We start from the raw sequence: 15814 nt of genomic DNA on the forward strand, positions 1-15814 counted from the left end.
ATCTTCTTTCACCCGTCTCCTAACCTCACGTAAACCTCTCTTGTAGCCGTCTCTAACTTGGAACCACACAGAGAAGGGATTTATGGGAAAAGTAGTTCGGTTGAGCTAAGTGAAAATAGTGCAAACTCATGTCACCACAGGGATCTAGTGGGAATATACCACACACACACACACGCCCAGGCGTGTGTGTTTATGTGTGTATGCATGTGTATTTGCATGTTTGTTCGCTTCTGTTTTATTGCTTTTTTTCCCCATTAGTTATGAATCTCTTCACCTCTTACTTTCTTCAACTTCCTCAATTCTCTTATCGTAGTGGTTTTCAGAAACTTGTGATTAGAGTGGAACTACTAAATATTACTGAATGTAATATGTTTTTAGAAAAGCCGGATAGGCATAATAACATTTTAAAGAATGTTTTAACAACCAGTAGTCATAATAATTATTATTAAACTGTCTAAGACAAATCTCTAACCCAAATAACAATAAATAATATTGTTACACGGTTTCACCTAATAGATCCTGGCTGTGAAAATGCAACACGTTTTATAACAAGCCCAGTCAATCTGCAGTACCTGTTGCAAGTACTGCCTCAAGGCAACTTCCAAGAAGCATAGGAGCTCAGCGGGCTTGAGGGCCAGGATCCCTTACCAGTGTGTTTCATGGACTCTAATCCAGGAGGGCGGGCACATATGCTGTGCATTAGATATGACAGCCACAGCTGAAAGAAAACCACTACACATATACAGCTACCAGCACCCATCACATGTCCTGTTTAGTAGCAATCAAAAATCTCACAAGGATTTTACCCCTGTGATTGTTTTATGCGGTCTATAGCAGAGTATAATAAAAATGTGCTTCCTGTGGTCTGGATCCTTTGCTTCTATTAATGTAGCTTCAATTTGTCTCAAATGTCTTTTTTTGCAACCACAGACTACAGTTAAATCCCCAAAATTGTGACTACATGTTCTGTTTTCAAACAGGGACTTCATTATTCTATAGTTACACAGTTCAATTTCTGAAACAAAACAATGGCCTCTGCAGTTGATATGTTGCCATGTGTTTGTTTTGACTCATTGTTTGAGCCTGTTCAGAAACATTTTGAGTATCAACTGTGTCGTCTGGCTATTTATTAGTCGGCCTATCTGTTTAACCTCCAGACCTGCTAAGATGGGTTTTGCTTTCCAAGTACAACTATTTTAAGCAGCTTTCTGCAGCTGTAATAACAGCATTCTCTAGCTTCGTTTTCCCACTTCTTGGTTGACCTCTTGTATTTCCTTTTTGAAAATACTTAAGAGATTTAAATAAATTTTTACCAATATCCACTTCCCCAAGGCACAAAATCAACTCAACACTATATTCTGACATCCCACATTATGTAGGAATCTTTAAAGGGCAAGGTCTTCTTTTTTTCTCTTTTGTCCTGTAATATATTTCCTTCCTTAAGTTATTTCTGTACCTTCTCTCTTAAATCAACAAAACTGAGCAATAACTAACTCACACCAAACACTATGTAATCATTCGCTGATCTATATAACTAGGGTATTACTTGTATCCACCACACAGGGTTGTTGTGAGGATAAAGGCACAAAATAATTCATATAAGACATTCTATGTAATGCCTGGTATGCAGAAAATCATCAATTTAAGTTATTACTAATTTCACTCTCTATTACTGTTCATGTGGTTTGATCTGTCCTCCAGATTCCTCTCTGAATTTTTTCCCAGGTTCTGGAATTCATCCCTTAGATGGTTACTTCTGTTTCCTGTCACTTCATTTTCTCCTGCCCTCCTTGTGTTGGAAGGTAGAGTAGATCAGAGTGAGTATGCTCTCAGAAAACAGGAAATGTGCACTGTGGTCAATGGGCTGGCAGAGAGAGAGAAGGCTTTTTTGCGTCCAGTAACTTTGAAAGGGAGTGTGATTTTAACTCTCTACCGGGCTTTATGAAATGAGTGAAGACATTTTGGTCATCACAATGTCTGGGGTCACTCATATTTTTGCGCAGAAGCCAGAAGTGCTAAATGCCTTACATCAACCGGGACATCTTGCCCTGAATGCCACAATACTTAAATGAAATCAATGCGATGAGTAACACAGCAGAAGAATCTTGGGGCTAACTCAAAGAGGATATGGCGAAACAGGGACGAGTAAGCTCTTTGCTCCAGTGGTAAATGGTATACAAGCATTTTACATGAATTTGAAATGTAATCTTATGATATAATGTAAAGATATAATTTTACATGCCCAATGTGAAATTATGTGACGCTCCCCAAATCTTCAAAATTCATCAAGAATCACATAATTTCCAAGTTTACAATTCAAGTAAATAATATACTGTATTTTTTAACATTGTCATAAGATGTGCCACTTACATGTTCAAGAGAAATACCAATAATTCCTGTTGGTATTACTTGGCCCACACAATTATTTATCTGTATTGGAACTTCTACAAATGCTTTGGTGACTCAAGTTCTAAACTTACATTATTCACTGTTATCATAATTTAAATTCTTTTAAAAATATTCTGTAACGGTGCCACGTAAAAGCTTGTGATGATGCAGTAAAATGCACTACGAAATCAATAACCTGGAAAGGAAATTAAACAAGATAGAAATGCCACAAAGAAGCCTAAACAACCTCCATAATATGCCATACATTTCTTTAAGAGTGAGTATTCTGAGAAATATTAGAGATAATTCCCAGGCAACATAAAAATATCGTTAAGGCAACTGCACCTTTAAATTTCTAAAAATAGTCATATAAATGGGCAAGGGTAATGAGAAGATGCTGGCTGCAAGATCACTGCTTCTGAAATGTGCTTCTAACCCAAGTTACCATCTGTCCTAAGGTATAAAGTATTCTTGATGATTTTAAAGGAGATGGTGTATTTAAATATAAATAGTTTTGCAAACATTTATTGTGCTTAGGAAGTATGACCATATGCAAATATATATTACAACATTTGTAGATGGATGTGCTTTAGAAGACATCCCCCCTTATTTACATTCAATGAGAAAAGTAGCCTTAAATCTTTTCATTCTGCTATTGTGTTATGAATTTAGGAGGTAGATAGGCTTCTTCATTTTACCACTGTAAAACTCTGAGCTATAAATCTCTGAGATCTGTTTTCTCAAATACACAACCCTCAAGAGTTGACTGGAGAGTAAATGAGATAATGTGTGTTAAGTACTTAATATAGCACAGGCTCTCAACCTTTGGCACATTTCATCAAAATAATAATAGAAGATGCTATTATAGCACTAACTACATGCCAGCCTTGGTTCTAAATGTCTAGTATATTTTAACTCATATAGTCTTCAAAGTACTTCTCTGATGTAGATACTATATCATCACTCCCATTTTACAGATGAGGACATTGAGCAACAGAAAGGTTAAGTACTTTTATCAATTCCCAGCACTAGAAAGTGGCTAAACCGGGATGTGAACCTAAGCAGCCCAGTTCTAAAGCCTGTGTTTCTTTATTACTGCCTGCCATTGACAAACAGCAGCCCTTGATTCAGTCCCAAGGCACTTATAAACAGAATGTCACTTCAGCCTAGATTTTCACCCATTATGTATTAGTTGTCCAACCAGCATTCAAAAAGAAACCAAATTAGATATTCAGTGATGACACTGATGAGTGATTGTCAGCAACAGTCACTAGTTTGAGTTTGGGATGATTTCCTAGCCAGATGCATACTCTGAAGATAACTATTGCTTTGGTTGTTAATGGAGAATAGAAAGAACCAAAAACAAGATAACGGAAGAGGCTCTAACAAGAGGTACACAAAGGGACAATGGTATTCCTCTAATGGTGGTAGTGATTAGGGACAGGAGGAGGTTGCAGTAGGCAGAGGCCAAAGAACATCATGATCTTAACAAAATTTTAAGATAGCAGGAAAAATTAAGGCATGCACAATATTATGCTTGAAAACTGCCCTGAATTTTACTGGAGAACTTTTTTCTACAGTTAGAGAATATTAAAGCATATAAGAGCTGGCCCAGAGCCAAATGCGCATGACCACCCCATGCTGTCAGGCATGGTAGGGTTGTTGTTTCTACCTGGGGTAGCGCTGACCAGAAAAATGAAATCCTTTAACCACTTTGCTCCTTAAATAGCACTTTGGGGTTTAGACTCAGAGTGAACTCACTAAACCACCTGTGTTTTTATTTTACTTAAACAGAAATGCTCTTTCCAAACTCTAATTAAAATCTACTGTTTATACCGGCCTTTAATGTGGTGGGTACAGCCATGGAGTATGTGATCCTTTACTGTCTTGGTGAGCCACTGCTGTTGTTCAGAGAAAACAGGATAATAGAAAGCAAAAAAAATTGTTAATTTGTTTCTGCTTGGTGGTAAATATTTGAAATCATGCAACTTGTATTTCAGAAGGTCATTAAATATGGAATAAATTGATATGAATTTGACCTAGTTCAGACTTGGCGTTGTTGCAGGCTTCACGCTTTGTGATATTATTGAAGGCAAATGCCTCTTTTCCAAACCCTAGTGGTATCCCCTCTGGCACAATGCTGTAAAAATCCTCGAAATATTTTATTTCCTTATTAGCTTTATGACCACACAATGAGGAAGTAAGGGCAACATCTCTGAAAATGACCTAAGTATTAATGAGATGGATTGATGTACAGAGGAGATAGAGCTCCTGATATCTACAGAGCAATAATCTCGACTCCCAGCCTCCCCAAGCCATTCAAATTCAGAAGTCTAATAGCATAACGAATGAGGGGCACCTGAGTTGAAATCTTGGTTTGACTCCATTTCCTGCTAGCGCTGGGACCCTTAGAAAGTTTCTTAACTTCTCTGTGGTTATGAAACTACATAGAAGTGTTGGAAGATAGAATGATCTAATCTGTATAGAGCTCTTAGTGATTCTAAATAAACAGCATCCTTTATGGTTTAGCTCAACTCTGCCTCCTCTATGAAGTCCTCACTGATGATCCTGCCATCTGTTGCCATTTCTGCTTCCTGAATTGTTTATGCTGCATAGTTAACAAGACAGCAAACAATGCTACGGGTCTAAGAGTCTCTGCTAAGGAGAGCAGCATTGTGCACTCATTTAATTTCTGAAAAGTAAAAAAGAAAATACGCTTTCTCACCACCCCCCCCCCCCGCCAAAAGAGATTACAGCAACAGTTTAGACCAAAGGTTAGCCAACCATGGGTCTTGGGCCAAAACCAGCTGCCACCTGTTTTTGTAAATAAAGTTTTATTAGGAAACAGCCATGCTCATTCATGTACATATTGTCTATGGCTGCTTTAGTGCTAGCAGAGTTGAATAGTTACAACAAAGACCATATGACTCACAAAGCCTAAAATAGTTACTATCAGGCCCTTTACAGAAAAAGTTTGTGGACTCCCCCGGTAGACCATCCTGCTTAGCATTCTACTCTATGAATGCATGTCTCAGGGTGAGCCTAATAAGTTATGTGAACCTGCAGTTGGTGGTTTCAGTTCTATTTTATGGCTTTAACATGGACTTTAATGTTTAAAGGTAAAGCAAGAGTTTTTCATACAGAATGACTGTTAAACACAAGGCAGCTACTCATCTGGTGTCAATAAAAAAACAGCAACCTGTTCACAACATAGGAAGGAAATTGACTGTTAAATATATCGATAGATGGTTTTTTGGTCAACAGTGTGACATTTCTCTGAGGAAATATAATGATAATTTCAGCACTAAAGTGATTTTCACCTTAGGATCTGATGTTTGAACTTGACCCAAGCCCCCTACACCAAATTAAGCTGTGGCTTGACTGTATAATATAGCACTTCACAAACACCTTCAGCTTTCTCTTTAGATATTTTGCAGGGTTTTGATTTTTGTTGTTGCTGTTTTTTTAGGTTCTGCTCTGTCATCCAACCACGACCCTAAATGCTTCTGGTCAAATTAGATGACCTGTTCCAGCTAAGTCACTCAGTTAAGTTCTCTACAAGCATGCTGGCTCTCATGTGCATCTTAGGCCTCTGTCTCCCTTGTTTCTCTTACTTGTTGTAGCAGGTACTGCCTGGTATCTTCCAATATCTGCCCCTCCCTTCCTTCACGGACATTGTATTTTTATTGGGGCACGTGTCTAGCCAGCCTCCCTTCTAGCTTAGTGTGGTCATGTGATTAGGTTTGCCTCATGGAATGTGAGGGAAGTGATGTGTGCAATTTCTGGGTCATGACCTTGTAGGGAGAAGGCATGTTTGCCCTCCTGCGCCTGCCCATCTTGCCATCTTCTGTTGCCTGGATTGTGAATGTAATGATGAAATATCTTGCACAATGCAGAAATACTCTAGGGGCACCAGAGAAATAATATAGAGAGGTTCTGGGTCCCTGACATCATGGAACTGCCAGATTAGCCATAACTATTATATGCAGGAGAAATCCTTTTAGTCTTTTGAAGCTGCTGTATTTTGAGCTTTTAGGCAGCAACACCTGTTTCCTAAGGGAAACCCAGTCACTACCCTCAGAGAGTATACAGTCAAATAGTTGAGGTAACTGTTTATCACCTCATTATACCAATGAATATATAACTTCAATTTATGCAGGAAACTTTATCTTAGAAATGCATATTTTTTTTTTAAGAATTTGATCAATACAGGATGAGTGGAAAGTATGAAATCCTCTTCTGAAGTAGTGACATAGAAAGTTCTAGACTTTTATGCTTATTCCTCAGGGACTTTGCATTTGCTGTTTCCTCTGCCCAGTAAGCTCTTCCCCTGTATACAGCATATACAGTTATAGCACGGGATGTGCTCCGTTACTTCCTTTAGGTCTCTGCCCAAATATCACATAATTAGGGAGGACATCCTAATGTGGTAACATAAATGTGTTCTTCATAGCACTGTTAACCACCTTAAATACTCTATATTCAGGTCTTTACTTACTGCCCGCCCCTTCATACTCATACTCTAAAAAACATACTCCAGGTAAGTATATACTGATCTGTTTTTATTAACTGCTCTTTCTCTGGAGTGCAGAAAAATGCCTGGCAGAAAGTCGACTCTTGATAAACTTTTGCTGAATGATTGAATGAAGCAAAGAATACAAGTCAAGACCAGAACCAATGTAGCACAGACAGGATGGGATGAGATGGGATGAGTCTGGAGAGGTAGCCCCGCCAGTTAATGAAGGACTTTGTGGGTCATATGAGGAGTTTTGTCTTTCTCCCAAGAGCAGAGGACACTGAAGAGTTTTAAAGGGACCAGAGTGTTCCACGATCAGATGGGGGAATGTGAAGAGATTGTTCTCTGCAGTACTATAGAAAAGAGATTAGCGTGAGGTCAGAGTGGATTAAGGGAGACTGAAGTAGACTACTGCAGTCATTTAGAGGAGAGATTATGGGAGGAATACCAAGGCTGGGCTTTGGAAACAGTACTGATCATTTTCCAGTTTGCTCTCACTTCCATTCCTTACCCTCTCTCTCTGCTCCGCTCTGTCCTGGAACAGACCTCATGCTTACAGTCTCTGCGTCCCAGGATCCTTTGTTAGCCGGCTCCTGGCTGGGTTTACCAATGGGGAAGCACTGACAGGAGACTTGAGGGTGGGAGGAAGGGAGAAACAAGATATTTCTCCCACTTCTCCCTGCAGACAGTTTTTAATGCGGTGGCTCTGTCTCCTTGTTGGTTCCAGTTCTTGCTTCCCTCGCTTCCTCATTCCGCAGTCTCAGCTTCCGTGGGGTAGCTGCCCACCACGGATCCAGCTTCCACAGGGTGTCCTCAGTTCATGGTGGCACCACATCTCCCACTCCCTCCCACTCTAAGAGTGGGAGCTGCTTCCTGCTGGTGTTTATCTCTGGGTGGCTTTCAGTCTCCTGTTTGGTTTCTCGACATCACCTAACCAATTACCGCTATTATATTACCTATTTTGGGAAAAACTCAGATTATTTATGTTTTAGTGACTGGACATTGACAGACACAATTTATATTCTGCCACGTCAATGCATTTGTCTAAAAGCCTTTATTATAGAAACGGCTATTATATATTTTTCATGTGGCACAATTTTCCACAGAAATAGAATACTACTTTTAAAATGACTGATATTACAAGCTTCTTGGAAACAATGTTTACATCCCTTTATCTTCTTATTTTCCAGGGACCAGGTCCAAGGTTGCATTGCTGAAAGCCCAGAGTAATGTCAGAGATACGATGGCATTGTGCACTTGATGCCTGGAAGCAAGGGTTCTAGTCGTTGACTTTGCTGTCATCTCTCTGAATAAAATGGACATTGTCTTTTTATGTTTTTCTATTTTCCATTAAAAATGATAGATCTTATTACACCATATTTCTTTTGCAAATGAGCTTAATAGCAGTTATCACAGTATATCACTGGTGTGGCCCAGCTGCTATTGTTTTTATTGCACTGTTCCAGTGCCTCAGGGTAATTACCTTGGAGACCTCAAATGCATTCTCATATTTAAAACCCATTCTTTCCGGTTCCGTATTTTGAGGCATATATCCTCAGTGTTTGTTTTATTTTCTCTCATTTATTCATCCACAATGACCATTTTGTAATCAGCTTTAGATATTCTAATATAATCTTCAAGGAGCGCATCCAAGGGCACACAAAATGAACTCCATGTCTTTCAGAGCCTGAGAGGAATTTAGCGCTTTGGCAGGAGTTTGGGGCTGTGTAGGAGCCATGAGTGATGATTCGAGCTCCTGCCTTTGCATGCATTAACTGCTGGTCGCCTCTGAATAATTGGCTAGGAATATTGGTTAACACGTCAAGTGAAAATGTATGTGGCGGTGCCTGTCTCCATCATCCCAGGAGAACATCTGTCCACTTCCCAAGTCCACTAAACAATTTGGCTCTCATCGACGTGACTGGCAGCCTGTCCCTGTGAGGCGCTTTGCTATAAAGCAGGGATGGGGGAAGTTTGGGCTTGAGTTGTGCTGGCAGGTTTTGTTGAAGCACTTTGGAGAGTCATTTTATAAAATTTGCCCGCTGGTGATATTAGCCCTTTATTTTTGTGAAAGTCAGAGGGAAAATAACCCACAACTTTTTCTGTGTCTAGAAATTGCTTTGGGAAGTTGCTCTTTGGTTCTATTTAGATTATTCTGTAAATGTGTACTGAGCCCCGCCAAGCTGGAGGCATGACCCATGCTCTAGAGGAATTTGGTTTTGCACAGGGACTAAAAAAGTGAATAGATAAGTAAAAAGATACATGCTCTTATAATAAAACACACAGAGTATTCGGAGGAAGGGAGTCATTGTGTTCGGTGGAATAAAGAAAAACTACAGAAAAATCCAACAAATTATGAAAATCGGAGCACTTTGATTAAAAGGAAATAGAATAAAGGACAAGCTATTTGACCTGATTTGAGACTACAAATCAATGGTAAAACTTAGAACTTGCAGCCCGAAGAACCCATTTTTGTTTTATTTTGTTTTGTATACACCAAGCTATACATGGACATGCTATAATAATCATCATGAGGCTATTAGCTCTTCTTTCAGATACACGTACTGCCAAAAATTATTTTCATCGCTGGAGTTGGCATAAGGAATTTTAGATAATTCACCTCTGGGATCACCCACTTGTCTTTTCTACTAACATCGGGGGCTTCCTCTATATCACACATTTTCCTGCCCATTTTTTCCCTTCATCAATAGTCTATTCTGAACTTTGATGTCATCGTATATCTTAGGTTCTTTGAAAGGAGCAAGAAAGGCACAGATCACCAACTAGGCTTTTTCATCATTCTTGCCTGAAATTTTAGTCTTCAGCCCACATTTCTGTGGTTTTTCCAGACCTGGATCTCTGGTCCCCAAGCCTTCCAAAGGCGATTTGGTCTATCTAGCAGAGAACTTAAGTTTCTGTTGGTGACATGAATTACCTGTTGGAGCCTCCAACTTCCTAAGGAGTTGAACTTTTTTCTTTGTGGGGATAAATTTCAGGTCTTAGTGTAGATAAGTAGTGGGTCAAACCCTCCCAAAATGACAGAATTGGAAGTTAGATAATACTCTGGGGACTGCTATCCCAATTATATTAAAAACTTTAAAGGCTTCACAAGGAAAATATTTACATGTACTTCTACCATTTAGGAAAAGAACTTGATAAATATTCAGAATAAAATTAAAGACACACAAACTTGGATCTGGATATATTAAAAATTTTATTATAGGGTCCTAATATTGGTTTGTGCATGCATTAATTCGTAAATGTAATTGGTCACCCAATTTTAATATTTGTGTCTCTTTCATTATTGTTGTCATATAGCAGAAATCACTGTACAGATTTAGCACATACAACATCGTCATTCCTACCATGTTCCTGTTCCTCTTCCATATAGCCCTCTTAAATTATTGAAAATGTATTTTTCCTTCACTCTGTCTGCATTTTTATGCGCACTCACTGGTGGGCCCCTTGCAAAATGTGTTCCACCCTACCCCTTTCCCAGAACTGCTGCTTTATAGGGATAAAATATTGTTACAATCTTAGACATTCTCATCATTCTTGACCTTTCTCCAGCATTCATCACTTGTACCATTCCTTTCCTTTATAAACTCACTCCTTCCTGAATCCTCCTACTTACTGTAGGTCGTTCCCTGGGTTCTATTTGGACCCTCTTTTCTTATCTTCCTCTAAACTCTCTCCCTCTGGAATCTCATTCCCATGAGTTCTCTGACGTCTTCTACAATGACAGCTCCGCCTTACATTCTCTGCCAGGCAACCATTTCTAGCTGGTTGCTGATCATCTCCTCCCAAAAATCTTGCTGGCATCTTTAACTCAATATATCAAAAACTGACCTCATCCTCCTAGCATCCAGAATAACTCTTCTGCCTGACCTCTATTTCTCTGAATATCACAATCTTTCTGTCACAAAAAGTTGAACAAAGGAAGATATCAACAGCCTTTCCTATACTCTGAGTCCACTCAGGTCACTGGGACCCCAGCACTGGGGATGCGGCCATAGCTATGGAATATGTGCCACCCCATCCATCCCTTCAGCCTCAATCCAGGCTCAGGCACTTATTACCTCTCTTGTGGATCATCCCGACAGCTTTCCAACAGCCCTCCTTATCTACAAACTCTCCATTCTCCTAACCATCATACCCAACACTGACAGATTAATTAAGGGAAGCTCAAAATATTAAACTGACTTCTCATCACTCTCTAAATTATCTTCTAATCTCTGGTCATAAAACAGTTTCTAGTTCTATCTTAAGGGCTTCTCATACACATGCTCTACATTTGTGCTAAATCGGTCTACTCCCTGAACCACCAAAATGCACTTTGCCTTGTGCCTGTCTTACTTATGCTGCTCTCTCCACTTAGCAAGCCACACTCCTATCCTGCCTGTCAAATATTAGCCATCCTTCAGGGACTAACTCATATGTCACATCTTTTATGAAACCTTTTAAATGTCCACAGTCTAATAATGAACAGCCCTTCCTTGAAGTGCCACGGGATTCAATATACAGTCATGTGTCACTTAACAATGGAGATACGTTCTGAGATATGCGTTGTTAGGCAATTTCGTTCTTGTGCGAACATCATAGAATGTACTTACACAAACCTAGATGCTATAGCCTACCACACACCTAGGATCTATGGTACTGATCTTAGGGATCATAAGATCATATTTAGTCTGTTGTTGACCGAAACATTGTTATGTGGCGCATGACTGTAGTTACATATATGATCATTCTAATATTTTAAAATGATATTTGACTCATTTTTTAACTTAAAAAACAAGATGTAATAATTTCATGTGACATAGAGCAACTGTCTTAGAATATGAGCAATTTAATTTAGCCATTTAATTACCTCCCATTTCTCCTGTGAAATAAATTGAAGGTTATCAGCTGTTCACATATAAGAAATGCAGGAAGACAGAGACAAATAGATAGAATAACATGAGGCAACAGTCACCCTCAAGACTAATAAAAGTGATTTAACTAACTCTTGGCCCAGGTGACTACAATTGTCATGTCAGGAGGCAGGATAGGGTGTTGGACTGAATGAAGCTTTGGATTTCTTCTAAGCACTAGAGTTCCATAGACAACTATTGATTGATTAAAACATCACATTCTCTTTAAATTGAATAGATTGCTCATAATGGAAACTGAAATGACTACTTAAGTATTAAAATTTTATTTATTATTGAGCACATAAAAAAATAGTAGCTAAACAATATGGTTGAATAGCTAACTTGTGGCCCACATGATGCTGAAATGACTGGTCAACTTTTTCAAATAAATTAAAAAGCAGTTGGAGACATTAGACAAAAAATAAACATATAATTGCATTAGTGCTTCACTTTCAACTTTTTGCTCTGGTGTTGCACAGATATAGTCAAAAGCTGAAATATATCACCTGCATTCTATCAAGAACGTGTGACATGTTGCTGGGTATTATTATTCACGAGAACCAGAGCCAGACACTAGTTAAAGTGGTAAAGACAGATTTTACTCAGTAACTATTGCAATAGGGTCAAAAAATACTTCACTATAGAGCCAAATTCAATTCCAAATACAATAAGAACAAGTGGGGATTTATAGCCAAGGAGCAGAGTGAGAAAATTGCTAAAAGGAGACATGGAGAGTAAGGAGATTCTTGCTAAACCACTTTAACAGGATACTTGCTGAAGACAGGTCAGAGATCAGATATCAAAGGTGGGGGGATTCTTGTTAAACTGACTTGGTAGGATTCTTGCTACAAGTGGACTAGTTAGGCTGAAGATAGGGCTCAAAGATGAGGCCTAGTCAAAAAGGGGGCTCAGAGGAGCCTGTCTAGTTTGGTTAAGGAGAGAGTCATTGTTAGTATTCCTATTCTTTCTAATCTTCAAAAGGGAGACCCCAGTGTCACATGGCTTGTCCAGTGGTTATTACCTCCATTACCTCCAGATAGGTAGTAACCTCTTATTAGAGGATGAGAATAATGTCTCAGAATTTTAAATGCCAGATCATGATTTTTTATGAAGAAAAATAAAAAAAGAAACATCTTTAGAAAAGATTCTACCTTCTATTAATTTTCTATTGCTGCTGCAACAAACTACCATAAATTTAGCAGCTCAAAACTATACAAATTTATCACCTCAGTGTTTTATAGGTCAGAAGTCTGACACAGGTCTCACTGGGCCAAAATCAAGGTGTCATCAGGTTACATTTCTTTCTGGAGGCTCTAGAGATGAATCTGTTTCCTTGCTTGTTCTAACTTTACAGGAAGCCCACATTCCTTGGCTCCTGGACCCTTTCCTCCATCTTCAAAGCCAACAATAGCAGGTTGAGTCTCTCACATAGCACCATTCTGACTTCATTTCCACTATCACATCTCTTTCTCTAAGTCCTCTCTTCTGTTTCTCTCTTCTACTTTTAAGGACCCTGTGATTATATTGGTCACACTCAGATAATCCAGGATAATCTCCCTTTGTTAAGATCAGCTGATTAGCAACCTTAATTCCCCTTCGCCATGTATTGTTACATATTTACAGCTTCCAGGAATTAAGACTTGGGCATCTTTAGGGGCCATTATTCTGCCTGTCGCTAACAATTTGTGCAGGGTCTAAATATAACAACACACGCCAAACACAATACATAAAATTAAAACTGTGGAATTATTTTAAATAAATAAAACAAATAAGATTTTCATTTTCCTCAGAAGAGAATTACAAATCTCATTTAATGTATTCCCTCATTCACAGAATGTGAAAATAACTAAAAGATAAGCCATCTCTTTGAGCCAATAATCTCATGGCAAAAAGCATTTCAGGGGACACGTGTTCTTATTTCAAAAATAAACAATAAAAAGCTATTATCCCATTTATGAATGCCTAGAATCTATATTTTGTACTTTTTTTCCCTGATAGTGAATTGGACTGACTTAGTTATGCCTTAGCATAATCTTTTTGTTTTTCTGCCTCCACCCTAAGTTAAAGAGATCCACTAACTGGTACTTTCCATCGATGAATGAGGTTGTCTCTGGCAATTTCCTTTCATTCTTTTCCCACACGTAGGGCTCATCCTTAGACTAATCTCAAATCAGTGTGTGCACAGACTCCTGGGTCACTCCTGTTTTATGGGCAGTGAGGTTCTGTGACTTGATATGAAGCTTCCTACAGGCACCTCTCTGCTTTGCTTCTTTGATGGAGATCCTCAACACCTCACAGCATCTGCTGCCCCATCATTGATAAAGGATGACAGTGGCTACCATAGATTAAGTGAAGTAATTCACAAAAAATACTTAGGACAGAATATGTCACATGGTAAATGTGTGCTATGCGGTGCTTACATTTAACATTAGTTTTTTCTTCTGCCTCGTTGGACTCAGGGTGCACTTGTTATCTCTGGCATTTTACTCTCAACTCCCTTTGATAAGCTTTATCTTGGACTCTCTTCTGCCTTTTGGGGCTCTGAACTGTGTTGGTAGTTAAGGCCCCTGGGAACCCCAACTTTGGCGTGGAATGCTTGCCTGTTACCCCAGCTGGCTTATGTTCTCCCTCCCACTCTTCACGGGGAATAGGAGGATTCAGAACTATTTGGAGTTCAGCTGCTTCATAAATCACATTGCATTTCAACTTATTCAATATTTTTATGAATAATTGTGGAGACAAAGGAAAGAAGGGCATTTATATTACTTAGACAGCTTAGGGGTGTCTGTGAAGTTGGCGGTTACATTGCATTCAGGGAGAGTCAACTCTGCTCTCATAGGTCTGCCAGATCCGGACAAAAGATGTCTGTCATTCCCATCCAGATGAAAGAACATCAATATCAACAGTACGTGCAAATTTGGAGTTATCCAAAGCCAGGGCATTCTGTCTTTTCAGCCAAGTTTGAGAGAGCAGAGGGTGTCTGCTATGCCAAACATGTGGGACACACAAACATTCTCTGCAAGTCCCATCTCCAACCTGCTGCAATCTGCCCGCAGCCTGAACTTTAGACCAGAGCTATGCAGAGGTGTTCCTGTACCAGCTCCTGTTACGTTCCTGGCAGCAGCATCACTAATCCAAACATTGAGCATGGAGCAGTGGGCACAGTGTTCAGATGCTTTTTCTGGGTTCCAACGAGAAAGGCTTGTGGTTAGGAGCACCAGACTCTCTCAAATCCCGATTTTGCCACTTAAACAGAGGAGTGACCTTCGGAAAAAACTTCTTCATGCCTCAGTTTCCTCATCTGGAAAACAGAATTTTTAAAGTTGCTACCTTTTAGGGTTGTTATGAGGAGTAGATAGGGTAATTCACATAAAATGCCTAGCACAGGTCCCAACACATAGTGAGAGTTTGTAAATGGGAGCTGCAGATATTTCTTCTTGCTCAGTCAAGAGCCTGTGCAATTGTACCTGATACAATTCAGAGCTGCGTTATGTGGACAAAACAGATGGGAGATAAAGGAGTTGATGAGTGTTGCTGGGGGCCTCCACTCTCTTAACGATGGTTGCTTTCTCCAATATACTCCTCAGTCCTCATACTCCCTGTTCACCATGACTCTCAGGAAATTATCTGAAATTCATGTGCACTGATATGAAAAGATTACTAGAAACTCAAAGTGAGACTTCTTGTAGGAGGAATATTTCCTCTTTTAGAGAATTAATTTGAACTTTGGATAAAGAAAAAAAACCTCTAGCTGGAATTTCATTCATTCATTCATCAAATCTTTCTTTACATCTACCATAACCAGGCACTCTGCAAGTCACTCACTGATACAGAGAAGATAAAGACTGAGTCTCACAAAGCCTAGTGGAGACCTTATATCTATAAGCGTATAGTTATGTTATCATATGATGACTGCTACAATGACTTACGCATAAAAAACTTCAAGGGACTAGAGAAAGGAGGGCCTTCCTTTATTTCCAGTGAAGGAAAGGAATTG

At 39.2% G+C, this 15814-nt stretch overlaps 1 long non-coding RNA gene across 3 annotated transcripts in view; it reads right to left on the reverse strand.

The window, feature by feature from the left end:
• LOC147916403 (uncharacterized) overlaps positions 1-15814 on the reverse strand; it is a 332266-nt gene that overhangs the window by 160550 nt on the left and 155902 nt on the right. For 2 of the 3 annotated variants that reach the window (XR_015552884.1, XR_015552883.1), the window contains exon 4: positions 13562-15118. The exons of the other annotated variant lie outside the window; for it this stretch is intronic. This is a non-coding gene — a long non-coding RNA (uncharacterized LOC147916403). Of the gene's footprint in view, positions 1-13561; positions 15119-15814 lie in introns of those variants that run through there. 3 annotated transcript variants of the gene reach the window in all.

The sequence above is a fragment of the Ceratotherium simum genome, chromosome 8 (assembly GCF_057802395.1).
Source record: "Ceratotherium simum simum isolate JZ-2026a chromosome 8, ASM5780239v1, whole genome shotgun sequence".
NCBI classification, from domain to species: domain Eukaryota; kingdom Metazoa; phylum Chordata; class Mammalia; order Perissodactyla; family Rhinocerotidae; genus Ceratotherium; species Ceratotherium simum.